The 20,663-nt window shown below is 38.9% G+C and overlaps 1 protein-coding gene across 3 annotated transcripts in view; it reads left to right on the top strand.

The window, feature by feature from the left end:
* Positions 1-20,663, top strand: part of TRMT9B (tRNA methyltransferase 9B (putative)) — a 114,046-nt gene that overhangs the window by 40,204 nt on the left and 53,179 nt on the right. The window lies entirely within an intron of this gene.

The following is a 20,663-nucleotide window of genomic DNA, read 5'->3' as shown; positions in this document are numbered from 1 at the left end:
CTGAAGATGATCATGGGAAGAAACCCCCTGGGAAACGAACCCTTTTGAAGAGAATAAGTCAGCTCCTTTTAGTAACTGATCTTTTGTTCAGCTTGTTCATGGTGTTGGAGGATAAGCTGGCCATCAGTGAGCACCAAGTGGTGGGACAGGACAGTGTAACTCCAACAGTTTGTTGAAGTAGAGATGGAGGAGGCAAGGAGAGGCCTGCAGACAGATTGACAGGCTGAAGCTCATTTAACATCTCTACAGAACTGGTAGCTGAGAAGAAGGTGGGGGAAGCAGATCTCCCACAGGAAATTCCACTGTTGCAAGCAGTAACTTTCCTTATGCCACAAATCTCTAGGCTTTTTGCAGCTTCTGATGACAGGATTTGTGGGGAGAAGTGCAATCCCAGCATGGCCTCCTGGTGAACAGGACATACACAGCAGTCAGGTGGATGGGCGAGTGTTTCTTCACTTGTCTCCAAACACAAAGTGTCCTAAGGATAGCTGAACAAGGTGAGCCTCTCTTTCTTCTCCAGCTGTTCCTCCAAATGATGAGTGCCATAAGGCCCAGGAGCATTCTATCTACATTTCTATCGTTGTTACATATGTTATGTAGGTCTCAAATTCCTGCCCTGTCTTCTAACAATGTATCTAGTCTTTATGTTCTCCTCTGTCCCACCATGTTTCACCACTGGAATTAAGGACCTTATCCATGTTTAAAGGCAAAAGCCTGGATCTAGTGAATAGTAGAGGATTGTGGCTTTTATACTTGTGGGTGAGCCCCGTTTCTGTTTTGAGGATCCCTTTCTGGAGTACCTGTTGCCTCTTTTGACTGGAAGAGTTTGGTTAAGAATTAGAGGAATGAGTCAAAACAGTGTTTGAGAAGAAGGTCAATAGCTGAGACAGAGGAGGAATAAATGTAGCCAAGTATGGGTGAGGAAGCTTAGTGTTTGGGCTTTTTCTGTTTTGGCAGACTTGTTAGTAGGGGTCTTGGCTGTGACTTCAGCATACATTCAAATAAATAAGTACAATTAAATTTTTTATATAATCACACATTTTTTTTTAGTTTGTTGCAATTAATCTGAAGTGCATGTATAAGGAAATAGCTTTAATCATGTATCAAAAATTAATCTGTTTCAGATTCAGAAGTTCAGGTGTTTATATAAAAGTGTCAAGACAGGTTCGCAGTGCAAAATAAGTTTCTGGTAAAGTAGTTTAGTGTGATAGTGATTAAAGGATTACAAATATGTAGAAATATGTACAGATTACACACATTTCCTGTTTCAAAATTAGTCTAAGTTAAAAGTGAATATATATGTATATAGGTACTTAGTGGAATTTGAATAACGAAATGCTTAATTTTGTGAGTTTTATGTATCTGTACTGAAAGGAGATAGGCTATGTATTTAATTAGTAGCTTTAAATTAAGAAATAATAGCTAATGAATCTGCTGAATCTCCTGACAAATCTGTCCATGGCTCCAGCTTCCTTCTCAGCTGGAGCCTGCCCTCCCACCACATCTCTTGTGGAGAAGTCCTGGCTTCTGTATTTTGTTTGCAGAATGAGTAGTGAGCTAAAAGCTTTTTTGTGGAGCTGTGTCCCTTGTCTCAGAAGATGATGCCATGTAATTGAAAAGGTATTTGTTTCAGTGGTACCCAAAGTACAGGTAGTTTATGATTGTGCCTCACCATTTCAAGGTTAGTTTTCTCAGTCAAAGATAAAAATTATGAAAGCTTTCAATTAATCCACCTGCACACTCTTGCATATTGTGCATTTCCCGTTGGACCCGAAAACAAAACCAAACAAAAGCAAATGGAAGGAGGGAGACTTAAAGCGAGCCTTGCTGTGCGTTGGAAATGCTGATCAGTGACAAGCTGCAGGAGCGCGGCTGCTGCGGTCGCTGGGTCGCTGCTGCCACCCGCTGGCGCTGGGCTGGGGCTGCCCACGGTCCTACTCCGGGCTGGAGGAAAAGCCAAAGGGTTGAGATCCAAGTGATATTTTCTGGAATTGTGCACGAAATAGGTATAATTTGTCTGAGGAACACTGAGACTCTTTAACATCGACGGTCTTGTCTGACAACTGCCACATTAATACAGATCTAAAAAGTTTTTTAGTTCATATTTTCTGTTTAGTTTTGTAATGATTTTTCCTTTTGTTGTTCTCATGACTGTAATTGTGAGGATGGTATATATTAGGGCTAGTGATACTTCATTCACAAAAAGCTCCTTACTGGAAACTGCCTAGACATTTTAGTAATGTCTAAATATAAAATCACACTTGTCTGTATAAAGAGACTCCCAGTTAGTACCTGTTTAGACAGTAACAAGAAATCCACCCCAGAGCAAAACAATACCAGTGAGACCTGAGAGGGTTATCTCAGCTGTAACAGAGACCTCTCCTTTTCAATTTACCCAGATGGCTCAATCTGTCTAACTCCAGAGCAAACACATAAGATTGAAAGGATGTTTTGAAGGTCAACATGCTTTGAACCTTTCTGGTGAAAGTATTGCAAAATCACTATTGAGCATTCTGTCAGGATCTCCCATTATTTGTAGATTGAGTTTGATTTTGCTGGGCACTGGCCTCATTGCAGCACAGTGTCACTTATGAACATTTTAGGCCTTAATTGCCCTTTAAAATGTTTTTCAGGACATCTGTGGTTTAATACAAAGATGCACATCTATTTAATCTCAGCATATGTGTGAATTTTGTGGCTCTACTGCTTGTTATCGAACCCATTTTAAGGTACTGCTTTTTTAAGGAAAGGTTTGCTGGGCTAGGACAGAGATTACACAAATGTGAGTTATTAGATACCGTAATGATTAACTTCCAGGTTTTGATTAGCAACCTTAGGCTATCTTCTCCTTTATTGCATTAAATGTTTTAGCTTTCTCAAATGTCTTGGTCTGTGTCTGTCTCAAATCTCACAGTTGTATCATCTATCCCAGACATGGCTTATGTTACAAGCATACAGGACTCCATTACGCTCTTGTAACACAAGTTGTTATATATATACAACATTATATATATATATATATATATATATTCTTGAATGAGTTTACTGTAAGACTGAGGTTACTCTTCTTTATTGCTGTTTTTGGAAGCTAACTAAAGCAGAGGTGAAAGATATTGGACAAATAATTGAATTCCTCATTTAATGTGGGAGTACCATTTTCTGTTTCTACTGATATGATCTCTCTGGCATCCTTTCAGTCTGTCATAGACAGGGAGAGTTAAAAATTTTCTTAGCATATGAGTAGGAGAGTTCAAGGTGGAATTGGGGTGGGAGTTGATTTATTACTCTCCAAAAGAAATGTTTCAGATTCTTGGTGTGCTAGCCTGTTAGATCTGAGGATAAAAGTTTTGATCTTTTGCACCCATAGTGAGTGCTACTGACAGCTGTGAAACTTCTTATGTAGTTTTCACATGGTGCATGTAACAGAGGCTGTGGTTGGAAGGCAGACATTGCTAAGGAGCATGTTTGGAATCAGTATATTTTGGAGAAATGTAATCCTTTTTGTTGTTGTTGAAAAAGCCGTGGAAGAAGCTCTTGACGAGGAAGAAGATGCAGAGAAGTGAAAGGAGCGCAGGCGAGCAGTGCGTGCCGTAGGGTGCCGCTGCAGAATGCAGTGTTGCCTTTCTCCCACGGTGCGGTGCTGAAGGAAGCGGCGGGAGTGCAGCAGAAACCAGGAGTGCCTGCCCTGCCCTGCCTTGAGTTTTGAGCCTCGAACAGGCTTCAGGAGAGCAGAGGCATCATCCCCTCAGACAAAAGAGCAGTTCAGTGTCCATTTCTATGATAGTCTTTCAATAGCTTGTTAATAATATACTTTAGTATAGGCAGTAAGTCAGTAATTCTAGACTCACAAGAGTTACTTTTACTCGAGTCTTTCTGATAGCTTTGTCACTTTATAATCCTGTTTTTTCTGGTTTTGTTTTCTCTTCTTCCTTTCAGTGACCAATCTTTGTTTGCTTTGTGGTTGTCAGTCTGAGACTGTAGCTTTACAAATTATTTTGCTGGTGGCTGATCTAGGTACAGACCCTGCCCCCACCTCAGCTGTGCACTGTCACCTTGACTGTTTATTCTCCTATAATAGTGGTTACTTGATTGTTGTATCTGCTAAAGTTTTGTAATTAAAAAAATCCCTTTTATAATGGGGATTTTACCCTATGTATGTACCTTATGCTGTTATTCTGTTTTTAAATGTATGATAATATCATAGGTCTGTTTAAGAGAGTGGTGAAGCAAATACTAGTATTGAGCAGAAGTGAAATAATGGTAACTTCAGCAGCTGGCTGGTTAATTATGTAATAACGTGGGGCAAAAGAACATTTCTATTCCCTGTATATGACCCTATATATTTCATATATATTCCTTACAAGGGAATTTTTTTTTTTGGTTTTTAACAATATGATGTTCTAGTTCAAGGCTAAATTTTGCCAAAGGAACCTTGCAGCTTTTCACAGGAATTTGCTCCCTGTCAGAAACATTTGTTTACTTTCAGAAGCTGCCATCCACTTGGGAGACTTTGTGGTGTTGGTCATGGCTTGTAAGCCTGGTGGGATACCATGTGGGATAAGTATTTGAATTACTTCTGTGCCTGCAGACAGGAGAGAACCTTTCTAAGCACATTGTATTGCTCATGCATTTATACTGTTTTTCAGGAATGATGAGATAACATTAGAACTCTCACAGGTTGAGACTCTGTGTTAGCAATCAAAAGGCAGAAATATTGTGAATGCTTTGTGAGTTTAATAATGATCTGAAAATAATTCAACTTGGTCTTTTGGCACTTGAATTGCTTTGGGATCCAGCCAGTATTTCAGAGCTTCAATGTCTGAAACAATTCAGTGCTGCAGGCCATTTTTAGGATGTAAAAATTTCTGGGGGTGGCTCATCTTTATGTGCCTGTTCAAAGGATATGCAATGTCCTGATCATTTTCCTTCAGAATCATAAAAACAAGAAACATCAACAGCAACTTTTTAGCATTGATTAAAATTAATGTGAATAGTCATCAGGTCTTTCAGTAAAGAAGGTTTGCCTTGCTAGATTAGGACCACTACAAAAACATTCCCAGGACAGTCTGTCTTTCTGCAAACATATTTCATATTAAAGATGAGATTTTATTAGTCATTATGTTGATTTGTTTACCCACTATTTGTATTGTCCTCAAACTAATTTGGCAGTAGGTAGCTCTTTATCTTGAAGGTTATTTGGAATTACATGTTGCATCAGAGCCCAGTGAGTTTAAACTTGTCAACAAATTGAATATATCCAACAGGAAATAAAATGCGATAAAGCAAAACCCTTTGTTTATTGTAGATTGTATTGGTCTTCCACTAAAATAGAGACTCTTTTGTGACAGAAACACTGATGTAATTGGTACATTATTATTTCCTGTTTCAATTAAAATCAATTTCTGATGATATCAGGAGCCATTCCTTTTGTTGCTGAACACACTGCCTGATACACCTCCTCATTGATTTCCATGAAGTTTTTTTTTAAGATATTTATACAAAGGTCTATTAATGCTAGCATTGTTGGGAATAAATATACAATTATATTTATGTAGTCCTTTCAGAAAGCTGTGCCAAGGGAGGTCATAAGAGAAAAAAACCTTTTGGATTTCATTTACTTTCTCCTGATTAGACACTTGGCTGCTCACAGCCAAGTGAATAGTCATTTATAGTGAATGAATGTGCTGTGGCTGTGAATAATGGCTGTGTTGCAGTTGGAACAGAGTCATATAATTTTTCCAGTTCTGGTATTGCAAATATAGCTTCAGTTCAAATGTCTGCATAATGCTTCTATTTTTTGCACACTTACATAGAACTGAACCAACTGAGGAGCTCATATATACATATATATATAAAATTTGGACAGAACTAAAAAAAAAAAAACAAAAAACTAGAGTTGCTCCTCATACTCCTCATATTCTATTTGAAATTATCCATAAAAGAAGATTTTGTATTTTTTAATGTATAGCTTTACTGTTTATTCCATGTGTGAAGTTGTTTTACAGAATACGCTGAAAATGGTAATCAGCAAGCGATTTGTTAAATATGATGCAGAACTGCTTTTGCACTAATGAAATGTTGAAGGTCATCTCTTAGAGGACTCTTGCAGTCCATTTAGGTATAGGTTCTAATTCATAAAACTATGCTGTGAGACAAAATTCCTGTATTATAGACCGGTGTGCAAAAGTAAGAAAATAAAGGGCTTATGCATGAAGCAGTATCAGCTGTTACCGTATTTTGAAGCAAAATCCAGGTAGGTCTATGCAGGTTACCTCTGTCAGAAAAAGCACGAAATAATGTATCTCAATGGTGATTCCCCCATTTATTGACAAATAATTAAAAATACCCCAAAGAACCAAAACACAATTATTTCTTTAATCACAAGAAGATAAATCAATTTCTTAGGATTTCAAGAATTCCAGTCAAAACTTAAAAGACATAAAAGTAATTTCATATGGTAATCCTATGAGATCACAGTATTACAGCATGATTGGTGGGAAAGTCCTTTCAAAACTTCTTGCTCTTTTGTACAATTGCTCACTTTCTCAAACTGTGTTTTTCAAGGCAGGTTATATAACAAAGCCAATGTATATAACAAAGATGCAGATAGGAATGAGCAACTGGGGGCAGCAGAAACAAAACAGGATTTGCTCTTAGCTTGAAATTAGTATCTCAATGCTGCATTTTGATGTTACCTTTCTAGAATTTTGTTCATGTTTTTCTACCTCCCTCTCACTGAAACAGTATCCAGAAAAACCCCCATTAATTTAATGATGTTTTACACAACCTACCTGTATTTTTCTATACAAGACTCACTTCTGTCTGTTGAAGTTCGAATTGCCATTGTCCTTGGTAAACAATACCCTATTTTCCAGCAGGGACTGTAGCCTTCTAGTAGCTACTGTTCACTCTTGATATTCCAGAACAGAGCATTGCTTATTTCAGCTGTACTTGTAAAATCAAACTCTTCATATCAGAGGAGGAAAACTCAGGTGTTGAATAGAAAGAACATGATGACAGGTGAGTGAAGGTTAATATCTCTGGAAGAAACCCCATGGCCTTGCAAGTTGTGGAGTGTGTTGTTAATGGTGATTTCCATGAGATAGGACATCTGTGTAGGATATGCACTGAATATGCACTGAATGCATCTGGTCCCTCTGGGGACAGAAATTTCAAGTTGTGCTGGAAAATGTCTGTGGTCAGGTAAGGGTTGTCTCAGGGCTGCTAGTGACATTTCTATAAGATGTTAACAGGATTATATACTGCATACATGGAGCATGCTTATGTGGGTATATTGGGTTTGGGTGGCAAGGTTTTGGTAGTGGGGGGCTTCTGTGAGAAGCTGCCAGAAGCTTCCCACGTGTCTGACAGAGGCAATGACTGCAGGCTCCAAGCTGGACCCACTGCTGGCCAAGGCTGAGCCCATCAGTGACAGTGGTAGCGCCTCTGGAATAATGCTTTTAAGAAAGGGTGGAAAACACCTGTGTAACGGCACCCAGAGAAAAAAGGAGTCAGAATATGTGAAGAAACAGCCCTGCAGGCACCAGGGTCTCTGCCCCAGGCACTGGAGCAGAGATTCCCTGCAGCCTGTGGGAAGGACACGTGTTGGAGAAGTTCACAGAGCACTGTCTGCAGTGGGAGGGATCCCACACTGGAGCAGGGGAAGAATGTGGGGAATTCTGCCCCTGATGGAGAAGGAGTGGCAGAGACAATGTATGATGAACTGGCTGCAGCCCCAGTTCCCCATCTCCTTGTGCTCCTGGGAGGTAGAGAATTCAGGAGTGAAACTGAGCCAAGGAAGAAGAGAGGAGTGAGGGAGAAGATATTTTAAGACTTGGTTTTCCCTCTCATTACCCTGCTCTGGTTTGATTGGTTATAAATTAAACTAATTTTCCCAAGTTCAGTCTATTTGCCTGTCAAAACAATTGCTGAGTGATCTCTCCCTGCCCTTATCTTGACACACAAGCTTGTTGCCATAGCAGAGACACAGCAGCTTTGGTGGGCACCTGGCGACCAGACAGGGGCTACCCACCACAGCCAAGGACTCTTCTACTGAGAATGGGTCTCTTGAAGTGGTGTTGGGGGACTGTATAAGGAGGAAGGAGCCAGCCCTAGTGCTACTTTGTCCATAGGAAATTTAGGTTGAAGTCTTAAGAAAAAATTACCTCTGGCCTTCACCTAAGCTTTGTTTTGTTGAGGAATGCACTCAGTGCTGGTAGCTCTGTGAGCAGCTGCAGTGCCAGCTCTGGGTTCAGCTCTGGTGGTGAGAGCCCCAGACAAGAGGCCATGAACTGGAACCAACCTTTGCACAGAAAAGGGCATGAGGACCTGTGGTGCCAGCCAGGGCACCGGACACTCAGAGACACGGCAGGAGCTGAGGACTCAGTTGAAAGACCCCAGACTTCCCTGCACTTTGACTGTGAGGGTGTAAAAGCCCAGGGGTTCCTTTGCTCAGGGTCACTTCCCAGAGGCACCAGCTCCAGCTGTTATTCTTTGTTACACCAGGATTAAATTACTGAAAGGATCCAGAGGTCTGAGACTCTGCTATGGAAACCTGGTCTGACTCTGTGAGTGTGGGGTGTGTAGTTGTGAAGTGCCTTTGTCCAAGTGAGACTGCCAGAGTGGCTCATCAATGGCCAGACAGTCTTTAACAGTTTTAGGGGATCTAGTCATTTTGTTCCAAGTGAGAGCATAAGCAGAACTCAGATGCGTGCAGAATGAATTTTGGGAATCTTGGGAAGAGCTGAGAAGAGCAGAATGAATCTTGGGAAGAGCTGAGCTTGCATCATTTGATAACATAAATTAAGTCTGTGTACACCTCTGCCTCTGTTTATCCATTATGCATGTATTTCACCTGTGAGAAATATCTCTAGTCTTTTCTTCATCTGTGAGTGCAAAGACTGATTGATAAAAGAGCATTTGATAAAGTAACAAATATTTTTATGAAGACAAGGATATTCAGAGCAAAATGTGTCTAGGGAATATTCAAAAAGATCAAAAGCTTCTTTTTTTCACTATGCTGCTAGGGAGTGAAAGGAAAATAATACATTTTGCATCAAAGTACCACACTGTCTCATTGCAGCACAAATAAAAACCAATCTAGTTTATAGCAAAGTTACTGAACTGCTAGCTCGTACAGTTGTATGATCTGAAGGATGAATTTTTCTCAAGTCTGTAAAATTTCATATAGATATGCTGATCATCTAGTTCCTCAAACTACTGCTGAGCCTATCCATCTCCAGGAAATGATAAATTTGATTTATGGGAGGCTCAAAACCCAGAACATTGATAGTATAAATAATGCTGTGCATTGACAACATCTAATAATATGTATGTAACATGTACCTATAATAGAATAAGATAAAAATAATAATTTTAAGCATAAAAAACAATTTTAACACAGTATTTTAATTGTATTTTGAAGGAAATATTGAGAGTACTTGCATTTATTCTGAATTGAAATGAGGTCAGATTTGGAAATGCCTTTGTTTCCTGTGAAGTGGAAATTTGAAGTGCTGATTAGTTCTATTTCTAGAGGAACTTTGTAACTGATTAGATGTCAGACTAATTGCTCGTTCTTATTTTCACAAATCCAGAGAAGGAAGCTGTCACTTTGAGTTCCCAAGATTATTTTCTGTACGTGTGTTGCCGTTTGTGCATCTTTGTAGTCAATCTAACCTTCACTCAATCATCTGTATGCATTTGGAACTTTCTCTTTGTTAATTACCTTTTTTCCCCAGTTGACAATAACAGGTATGCCAAACATTGTTTTTATCATTGCTTGTCCATCTACCATCTATTCAGGAGAAACTATGGGAAAACGTGTTTTTTAAGAGCTCAGAATCCTGTATTAGGCTGTAGTTATTTTGCATGTCCATATACTGTACAAGAGTAAACATGATTAACTCATAAGTAAACATTATTAATTCCATGAACTTAGAAGTCTTTTCCGTCCTAAATGATTCTGTGATTGTATGAGTACCTGAAAATTATGCTGCTAAAATCTTTTGTTCTAACCTATTTACCTGATTAACCTGCACACAATTTTCAAGGCTGGCCTTTCAGCTTCAGCTTATATAATTACAATGACAAAGATTGTTAAAGCTGCTACTGTGCAGTTTCCCTATTATAGACAATGTCAGAATGAGTAAGGAGAGTCATGTTTACGTGTATTCAAATTCTGATTAAATTAAATCTCAAAACTTGAAACTACTATTTCAAGTTATAATTTATCTTTGCCTATATTATGAGAAAATAACCCACCTCAGTCTAGTGAAGTGCAGGCATGTCTTGTGGGCATTTTTACATTATTTGATCAGCACGTCTCCACTGATCTTTTCATTGCTGTTACACTGAAAGAGCAACGAGAGCCTCCAAAGAGACTCTGAGTGAAATATAGCCAATGGGATTTTACTTTGAAAATACTTGCACAGTATTTAATGAAAAAATGCCAGTGTACTGAGGATTCATTAACTGTTGTATGTTGCCAACAGAGGAATCATAGCTTTTCCTTTCCTCCAGGCCACAAAGGCCAACCCTATGTCTTTATCTGACAAAACAATTATGTGTTCAGGCTGTGAAATAACCTATGCTAAAGTGTTTTATTCAACAAAGACATCCTAGTGAAAAATCTACTAGTTTTTTGACCTGAAGTGCCATACTGTATCTTTGTCCTTTGAAATTTTTTAAAGAATCATAAAGAACATGTCACTTAACAATTTGGAGGTGCATCAAATGCATCCATTTTTCATACAGAGTAAACTCTTGCCAGGAAAATTTAATAAATTAATTTGCTGAAGTAGAAGAGTGTTGATAATACACTCAACATATCTAGCCAGCATGCAACACTGACAGCTAGTTTTTCTTCTAGATAAACAGAGGACTTTAGATATAAATGTCTAAGTAAAACCCAGCACCTAGGATATCATCACTTGGCAGTAAATAATAAATGGATTCCCACGGTATCTTACATGGCATCTTAAAAGATTTTCTGTTTGAATTCTCATCATTCCAGATCTTCATCTGAAAAGGCAAAATAGTGTTATAGAAGTTTCCCATCAAATAGAATTCTGTGGCAAATGCTTTATCATCAGATAATATTCATTCATAAGAACCAAAGGCTTTTTCTGGAAAAGGATGGTTTTGTGGAGTTATTTTCTTGACTTGTTTAATTTTCAGTTTCTTTACAATATTGCTTTTTGAACAATATTTTTGTTTTAGTTAGAATTAGAAATGGTGGAGACTCAGAAGATCTGATAAAATTTTCAGTTTAAAATTTTGACTGAACTAATCCAAGTGTGTATATGGGACACTTGAAAAAAGAGAAAAAGAAGGAGGGATGTCTAAATTTTTTTCTCCTTTACTTTCAGTTATTTCATCCCATCATAGTTTGAAATTTCATTTTTACATCAAAAATACCTTCAGGACTGGCTTGAGTTTTCCAGATGATCTGACAACTCTCTCTATGGAGTTTTCTGGCCACCAAAACTCTAAAGGGAAATCACTGTGTTTTTTCTGTTGTGGTTATTATTCTTGCACCTGTATAGGGGTGAGCTGATTGAGGAATGGCATATGTGAATGTTTTGCATGAAACCTTCTTGTGCTGGTCCGATGGAATCATAGCAGCTGGCACATGTAAGAGCCATGAACAATGAAGAAGCATAAGTTTAGATTTACTGGACTTTCACAACTGATGTAAGGTCCAGATCTTCAGATGATATTAAAGAGCTAGGATGACTTACTTGGAACTGTATCAGCACTGTATTGGCACCTTATATAGATCTCAGAGGATAATGGTATTTTAAAATCCCTGATAAACAGCTTTCTTCTGCTCTAAAGTCATTTTAGTAAGGAAGCTGGATCAAAACTGAGATCAGGATTTCAAATAATACTGGAGTATGCCATTAGACTTATATGGGTGGTATTGGAAACCAAGAAATTATATAACTATACATGCATTGTGATTACAAAATATGAATATGGAAACATACAAGAATATGAGGGTTTTCATGTATTTGTTTTTCTACCATATGGCTGTGGTAGACACCTATGGCACAGTAAGCAGAAATGTTGATTTAATATCTTCCTTCTTGTGTAGGGATGTATAAAGCACAGACTAGAAGTTAAGTGTTTTAAATTAGACTTAGGTGATGTAATAGCAAACAAATGTGCTGTGTGTCCGGATTTCACTAACATGTAATAATCTGTGTATTCATAATGAGTATTTTCATAGAGCTATTTGTTTTGAAAATCTGTGGCAATCCATCTGTTTTCTTAATAACTTGACTCTGGTCTTTCAGGTAATTTGATTAATTTTTATGACCTCTCTCTCCTTTTTTTTTTTTTTTTTTTTTTGGTACCCTCTCAAACGAGTTTTGTTACTATTACTGGAAATTATATACATTGAGGTACATTTAATGTCTAAACTATCTATATAATAATGAGATGCTTTAGATTGTAATTTTTTACATGCTAAGACAGCTGGCCAGTAAGTAGAAATGTTTTCTAAGGCAGGAAGATGTGAAGGGTACCCAGTCAAGCAAAAGGAAGAGATATGGCCTTTGAGAAAAGTCCCTGAGAGAAGCTGCTAAGCCTCTGCTTTGGTAGTCTTTGTTTTCTTCTGTTTTATTGGACTCTAAATACAGTGAACTTACATGTATATGCATAGTGAAATTGTGTCAGATTAATTGTTACAAAAGCCTTATCTTACCCTTTTAGAGTTATAATCTTCTCCTGTTTTTATGTTGGATGGTAATTTGGTGAAATGCCTAGTGCTCGGGAAGGTTAGTGGCTTAGGCCTAACTTGGTTCTATCCAGACTGTTAAAACCTTTCTTTCCAGTGATGAAATAACCTTGATAGATTTAAATAACCTTGAAAAGAGTTTGCCAAATTGGCAACTGTAATTGTTCATCAAGTAGTTGGATTGCTATGGAAGCACACTCTGCAACCTTTAAGAGGAGGCTGATTTCATTGACATATTTTCTCACTCCTTCAATTGCTGGGATATTGTGAGCATAGTGAGGTGAGTACTTGTTTGAGCAGCTGCTGCCAATAATGTGCCTGCCTGAAGGCTGGGCTAGCTGCTGGAAATGCTGTAATCATATTACCACAGTATGTGCTTCTCTTTGGAGGCGAGGAAGCTGTAAAGCCTTAAACGTTGGATCAGCTAGTATTCTATTTGCTCTTGCAAATAGACTTTGGCCAGTCTGAATTTGTTGTTTAAAAAGCAAAACCTGGCATGATATTTTCACCACATCCTTTCAGATCTGAAATAGGCTCAGAAATGGGTCTCAGTGGTGTAGTCATTTTCTGTACAACAGAAGTTCAGAGCTGCCTGTTACATCGCTCACACTGTGAGTGACTAATCCATTATAAGGTGTTTAAATCTGGCTCTTGCCAGGTCACTCTTCTGAAACCATAATACGTTAACTGACCAAGACCTTTTGCCTAACACAAAAGGTGTTCCTGTCTTCCTGGGAGACAAACTGTGCAAAGTCCTCTGGAGCAGGGTTTTAATCCTTTCCAGCTTAAGGAGAACTGGTCTAATTTACACTCTTTCACAGTTCTTGTTCAGTCCTCTGAAGGACAGTGTAGGAGTAAATTGAAGTAACTTCTCAGCTACAGCTGCTTTCCTCTCTAAGGTCTGGAAAACCTCAAAAGGAAAAGAATTTCGAGTCTGATAACAGTTATTTTGTATCTGTCTGCAGATTTTTCATCATCAAGTTCATTTTCCTAATGGCAATTACATAAAACTTAATTGACTTGTTCAGTGGAAAAAGCAAACCATGTGGAAAAACCACACAGTGGATTCATATTCTCCCTTTTCTTACAGAAGTAGCATCAGTTGGTGTGACAGCAATGAGTTAGTCCAGGTACAATGTTATGCTAAAGTGCTGATTTTAAAGTCTCTGGGTGTCTGCCCTGCTGTGCTATGCACTCATACCCTGGCAGGAATGCTGGAAAGCAAAGGCCTGTGAGGTTGACTGCAAACTGTGCTGCATTTAGAGTAAGAAAAAGAATTGCTGTTTCAGAGTTCTTATTTGCATGGTCCTGTTGTTTCACAGCCTTGTGAGAGGAGAGGAAGTGGCTGAACTGCTTTCATCCAGTGCAAATTAATTTGTAGTTGTGCCAGTAGGCTCCAGCTGAAAATGAGCTGTTGTAAGGCTTGTATTAGCTCACCTCTGCCTTCAAATGGTCTTAGCATTCAGATAAGAAAATCTAACAGGATTAGAAGGAAGTAGGCTTAGTGAGGTGAAATTACTATGACTTTTTGTGGATCCAGGTTCTCCCATTGAATTAAACTCTCCTTTCAGGACAGTAGCTATGTCTGTTCTCTTTTTTTTTTTTTTGCCCCCAGCCATATGTTCCTTAGGTAATTAAGAGTAAGCAAAGTCAGGGGATGAAGTTTTTAGGTATCTTTGGGAAGAGTGTCATTACAGAGCCCTGATTATGCAAAACAGAAAAGAAGATTTTTCCACTTGGCAAATGCCAATTAGCTTTTTCAGTGGCTTAGTGTAGGAGTTCAGCATGATTTCCATATTTTGAAAATAATAAAATTGCAATAAAATTGCTGAGAGATTAGAACAACATGGATTGCAAAAAACCAGGTATCATATTCTAAAAATTATTGTCTTCACAGTTTTGAGTTAACAGGACATATAAGAAATGGTGCTATATGAGTGTTTCATTGAAGAAAATAGAATTGCAAAATCTAGCTTCTTTTTTCTCACCTGTAAAATTTGCTCATTTTTCAGAGTTTTTTTTTGTGATTTAAATATTTTTCTTCAGGAGCTGTCAAATGGAATTAAACTAAGCACCAGTGCAATGCATTTCACTTAATTTCATGTCCACTGCATCTCAAGTGAAATTCACCTAGCAATTATTACCATTCACTTGCAAAAATTGCTACATTCATAATTTATGTTTCCCAAAATGTAGCCAGTGAGGGAAAGTGTGAAATGCTTCTGTGCTGAATTGAAACATGAAATGAACTCAGAATTTTTGGCTTAGATTGAATTTAAATATAACTCAGCATTGATTGAAAATCTCAGTGTCCTAGATTTGCACTTTTAGGTTTCAGTTTATACTAGGCATGAATAAGTGTTGTTAGCTGCATGAATAATGCATTATTTTCTTCAGCTCAGCTCATTCCCTTCACATATTTATTCATATATGCTGTTTAAATAAACCTAAATGCCTGTATTGGTAGGTATTTGCTGATGTTCCTGCAAGCTGCAGGATAGACCAGTTTCCTCAGGTTTAAAACAGCTACAGAACTACTTACCAAGAGACCACCTTTCCAAATAATCATGTACACTTAGTTGTCATCTGCATTCAGTGACAGAAGCCCCCTTTCATACTTCTTTGTCATTATCATGAATAAAATTCTTATAAATTTGTATGTATTTTTGTAATATATTTCTGGTGTCAGAATACTAATTTGTGGAAATGGGAAGTAGCTTTTATGACAGAACCTAAATGCACCCAGGGTTTGGGGCCTGAGGATGTTTTTCCCCTAGACACAGGATACCATAATCAACCCACACCTTTTCAGAGCTCAAGGAGTCTGTGAACAAGGGATTGCATAAACAGAAGGAGGAAGTAGGGCTGAATTTGTCAGGTTTCATTGCTACCGGAGCTGCACAGTTCCGTTCATGTCAGTTCAGAAAAGAAAGACTAATATTAGCTATTTTAGATGAATTGAAACTAATTTTGTAATTTCATTGTCAATTTGTGTTTTTTCATTCTACAATTTAAATGTCACAAAGTTAGTTTTTATATTATGTCAGTTATTCAGACTTGTATGGATCCATAGTTTATTACTGCCTATATGCAGATAATGAGTATATTTCCTTTATATAGTAAGGTTTAGTAACAATTGTTAAGGTAGCACATTATTATTGTGCTCAAAGCACAATAAATAATAAATAATAAATTTAATCTGCAAAAAAAAGCTTTTAAAGGTATTAGTGATAGGCATATGCCACACAGACATCAGCTTCTGTATGGCTTTTTCCTCAGTTTCTCACTGTGAGTAATATATTTTCTTCATCCCAGTGTTTGTGGTGTTTGTTATACATTAGGTACTGAGAAATGCAAATAACATGCACGCAGTCTCAATAAAGTCTGCAATAGAAATGGAACCTAATTTGTGCTTCTTGAGTCCATATTATTGCCTGGATGCTACATTACTGCCCATCTTTTTTATTCTACAGTTGTGTCTTTGGAAATTATCTCTAAATGAGGACTTAGTAGCTATTTGAGTTATTCAAATGAAAAAGATGAAAAGAATCTGCTTGTTATTAAATCTCATCCTCAATTCCCTCTTTCTGTAACTGGTAGTTCACTAAGACTGCTTAAAAAAAGAAAAAAAAAAACAAAAATAAAAAAGAGAAAAATAATTAAGTGAAGTTTATTTGTAGTGCTGGGAAGAATTTAATTTTCTGTATTATGGAAAATGTAAATGTATGTGTTACAGAAACACTGCAAAATTTTGCTATTGTGAAGTGAGATAAACCTAAAATGTTTTAAAATTTAACCCAGAATGAAAATGTGAATAATTCCTTTAATTTCTGAAGCAGATTTTCTTTGCAATGACACAAGTCACTTATGCTGGTATGGGACAATTTTCCCCAAGAAAATTTCCTGGTTGTCTTTTATTAGCATTCCATCTTTCTGAGACCCATGTACAATTCTTAAATCAAATCTAGAAACAAGCAGCTCTTCCATATTTATGAAATAGCAAGACTCCATGAAATACTAAGGCAATGAGAGCTTGGAGGTGTGAGCTTTTGGCAACTGTTACTGTCTATCAGTCTAATAAGACTTTCTCAGAAATGAGCAGAGTCTTTTCCAGTGCAGAATATAGAGTTTCTGTCACACCAGTACAAATAGAAGTACCAGTCATTTTCAGAGAAAATTGTATTTCACATGAAAAATGAAATAACAAAATGGTCATTAAGGCTCATGTAAAATCCAGTGAAATGACCCAAGGAATGATAGATCCACAAGCTGGAATCCCATTAAAATTTTCACATTTTTCATGTCTTACCTCTCTGTGTCAGTCAGCTTAGACCTTAAAACATATTTCTGCTGCTTGTCCTATTTATTTTCAGAGATGATCCAAAAGGGCCAGTGTATTGGGTTTGCGTGGCCAGGTTTTGGTGACAAGGGCAGGGCTACAGGGGTGGCTTTTGTGAGAAGCTGCTGGAAGCTTCACCATGTGTGACAGAGCCAATGCCAGTGGGCTCCAGGATGGATCCAGCACTGGCCAAGGCTGAGCCCAGCAGGGATGGCAGTAATGCCCCTGGGATAATATATTTAAGAAGGGAAAAAATTACTACAGAGAAGTAATTGTGGCCAGAGAAGAGAGGAGTGTGAATATGTGAGATAAGTCCTGCAGACACCAAGATCAGTGAAGAAGGAGGAGAAGGATCTGCTCCAGGTGCCAGGGCTGTGATCCCCCTGCAGCCTGTGGTGAAGGCCATGGTGAAGCAGCTGTGCCCCTGCAGATCTTGGAGGGCCACAGGGGTGCAGAGATTCACCCACAGCCTATGGAGGAGCCCCACACCTTCTTGAAGTATTGTACCCTGTGAAAAAGGACCCACTCTGGAGCAGTTTGTGGAGAACTGAAGACTGAAGCCCAGGGACGAACTCACACTGGAGAAGTTCATGGAGGACTGCCCCCCTCCCCAGGAAGGACCCCACACTGGAGCAGGGGGAGGACTCCTCTCTCTGAGGAGGAAGCAGTGGCAGAAACTTGTGATGAACTGACCATAATCCATTCCCATCTCCCTGTGCAGCTGAGAGGGAGGAGGTAGAGAACTGGGAGTAAAGCTAAGCCCAGGAAGGAGTGGGAGGTTGGGTGAAGGGGTTTTGTTTCAGCTTTTGTTTTACCTTCATTGTGCATCTCTGATTTTGATGGATAATAAATTCAAGTAATTTCCCCAAGTGGAAGGTTTCTGATCCATAGTGATAACTGATGAGTGATGTCTCCCTGTCCTTATGTCAAGACACAAGCCTTTGATTGTATTTTCTCTCCCCTGTCCAGCTGAAGATGTAATAGACAGAGCAGTTTTGGTGGATACCTGGCATCCAGCCAGGGTCAAACCACCACAGCCAGTTAGACCAGTGTGGCAGCATTCTGCATGATTGGGATCCCTGCACTTTGGAAATAACTCACCTGAACTCTGTGCCTTTCAGTATTGGGATTACAAAAGAGGGTGACAATTACTTCTAATTGTTCTTAGCAAAGGTTGGATCTAAAGCAAATGGTTTTAGAGATGTGTGTTCCACTCAGCTGCCTACATAAACTCTGCTTTTTGTTAGTCTGATTAGCAGTCCCAAACATTTAATGATTCGTTTGCTTCTTCCTCCACACATGTGCTTCCTTTTCATCAGCATTGGCACACACTGCACACAGTGTGGGGAAATGCAGATGTCTGAGATAACTGGCAATGTAATAAATGGAATTAACTGACACTAAAATGGGAGTGCTGGACAAGGAGATCCATGAAAACAAAGGAAGATTGGCATTCATGAAATAATAGCTATATGAAAATATAACTTCTTTTTAGCAAAATAATTTTCAAGACTGTTCCCTTTGATGGAAACTTATTGGAATAGAATTTATTTCTGGCATATGAGATGTGCAACTACCCTGTTCTGTAGAGATATAGCCTTTTCTGTGCTTTTAAGGCCCAGTTTCCCAGCTCTCAAAGGTATTAGTGAACATCTCTAGTTTTTCCATGAAAGCACTCACCTGGTGTTCCTTCAAGTGTATCTGGTCCTTAATGTGCCTTTCAGGGCCCATATATGCATGGTACTGATGATCTGCCTCATAACTGGCTCTGTCTAAAATGGCCAAATCTTATAGCACCTATCAATGGTCTGCACAGCCGAGCCAAAAACATCATTACATGCACCAATGCCCAGACTGTGTCACCCACTGGATGCTTCTTTGATACTGGGAAAGAGCAGGAACATGCAACAGTGACATACAGCAAGGAAAGAGACTGTGACTGTGTGCTATACATGTGATGATTTTTAACAGCTTATGTAGACTGTAATGTGTCAGCATGAGAACTCAAGCATGGCAGTAGAAAATGTGCTTATGTCTTACCAATATTTAACTATACAGTACTTAAGGGAGAACAAATGAGAGAACTGCAAGATAACTTTGGCAGTGAAATTGAATAAGCATAACTATTTATGGAATAAATACGGAAATGGCAGTGGATAGCTATAGTAGGCATTAGCAGCATTAGTCTTTGAGCCATGAACAGCACAGTGTTATGGTTATGGCAGCAAATTCCTGAATTGTCCCAGTCCAGTAAGTCCTCAATACCCCTCCCTTGGCATTCTGGGCCCACAGTCCTGGCAGCTGATATATTGAGAGGCCCTAGGTGGCTGTTTATCAGTGTAACCATTGATTCTTAGATGCTGGGATCTTCAACACTGATCCTCTTCTGCTTATCCTACCTTGGTAGTCTTTGCCTTTTTATACCTTCAAGGTGCTGTGACCTTCTGTACTTCTCTGTATATAATTCTGTAATCTCTCAGAGAGATTATTCATCGCTTCTGTTGAGTCAGTTCGATCTAAAGACAACTGGTCATTGTTGGTCACCGTGTTCTCACCCTGCAGCTGTTCTCCAGCAGTGACAATTCCATGAAACCATTTCTCTGTCCTCATGCTATGGCAGTCTTACTGGCACTGTTATTGCAATATTTTCCTGTATTTTATTAATGGCCTTCAATCAGAAATGTTAAATCACTTTATTTTAATTCAGCATTTCCTATACTGAGATCTTGCATTTGTGACCAGCTGTTTGGTTAGTCCTTATGTTGCTACAGTGCCAAGTATGTTTGTGCAGGGTTAGTGAAGTTACATCCAAGCCAGTCTTGACTTAGCAGCTCCCTGTACTTTGCTGTGATGACTTGCAGCCTTATACTGAAACCTTTCTTAGCTCAGAGAGGCCTGTGACAGCTTGGTTATTCTCCGCTCCCTGACATGTACCCAATGCCCACTTATTGTTTACAACTCTGTGAGATACTCCTCTGCAGCTGAGGAACTTTCCATTTATCTTTGTTGAGCTCCGTGATGTCCTGCCAGACCCCTTCTCCAACCTCTCATGATCCCTCTGAAAAGCAGCCATAACTTCCAACATATTGACTGCTCTCCTCATTTTCTCTTTCTACTGCTTTGCTTTTTTCTCCTTTATCCATTTTCTAAATTTTTTTTGGGATGTGAGACCTAAGAGAGCCCAGTTGGCCTTTATGGCAGGGAAGAGTCAAGGGTCCCTTTAATGTATTGGCATAGTGACATGCCCCTGCTCTATGGTGGAAGAACAGCAGGCTGAGATGGCACTCAGAGCTGCAGTGCAAGATGGAAAAGCACAGGTGTGGTGTTGGATGCCACCATCACCATGGGAGCTGTGGCTGCTGAGGAAGCACTCCTGTGTTGGGTGCTGGGCTGTGGGCATGCCTACCCGTGTCCTGGGAAGATTGCTTTGGAAGCACTTGGACAAGGAGCTCCTGTACTGTGTGTACTTGAAACAGAAGTAACGGAAATAACGGGAGCACTAGCCTCTCTGAAGCCCCCTTGCAGGAACACTGGATTGGAAATGTGTCTTCTTCATGATCTTGGTACATTTAGGCATATGAT

Source organism: Vidua macroura, chromosome 4 (assembly GCF_024509145.1).
Source record: "Vidua macroura isolate BioBank_ID:100142 chromosome 4, ASM2450914v1, whole genome shotgun sequence".
Lineage (NCBI taxonomy): Eukaryota > Metazoa > Chordata > Aves > Passeriformes > Viduidae > Vidua > Vidua macroura.
Note: the sequence above shows the minus strand (reverse complement) of the source record. Positions and strands in the feature narration are given on the sequence as shown.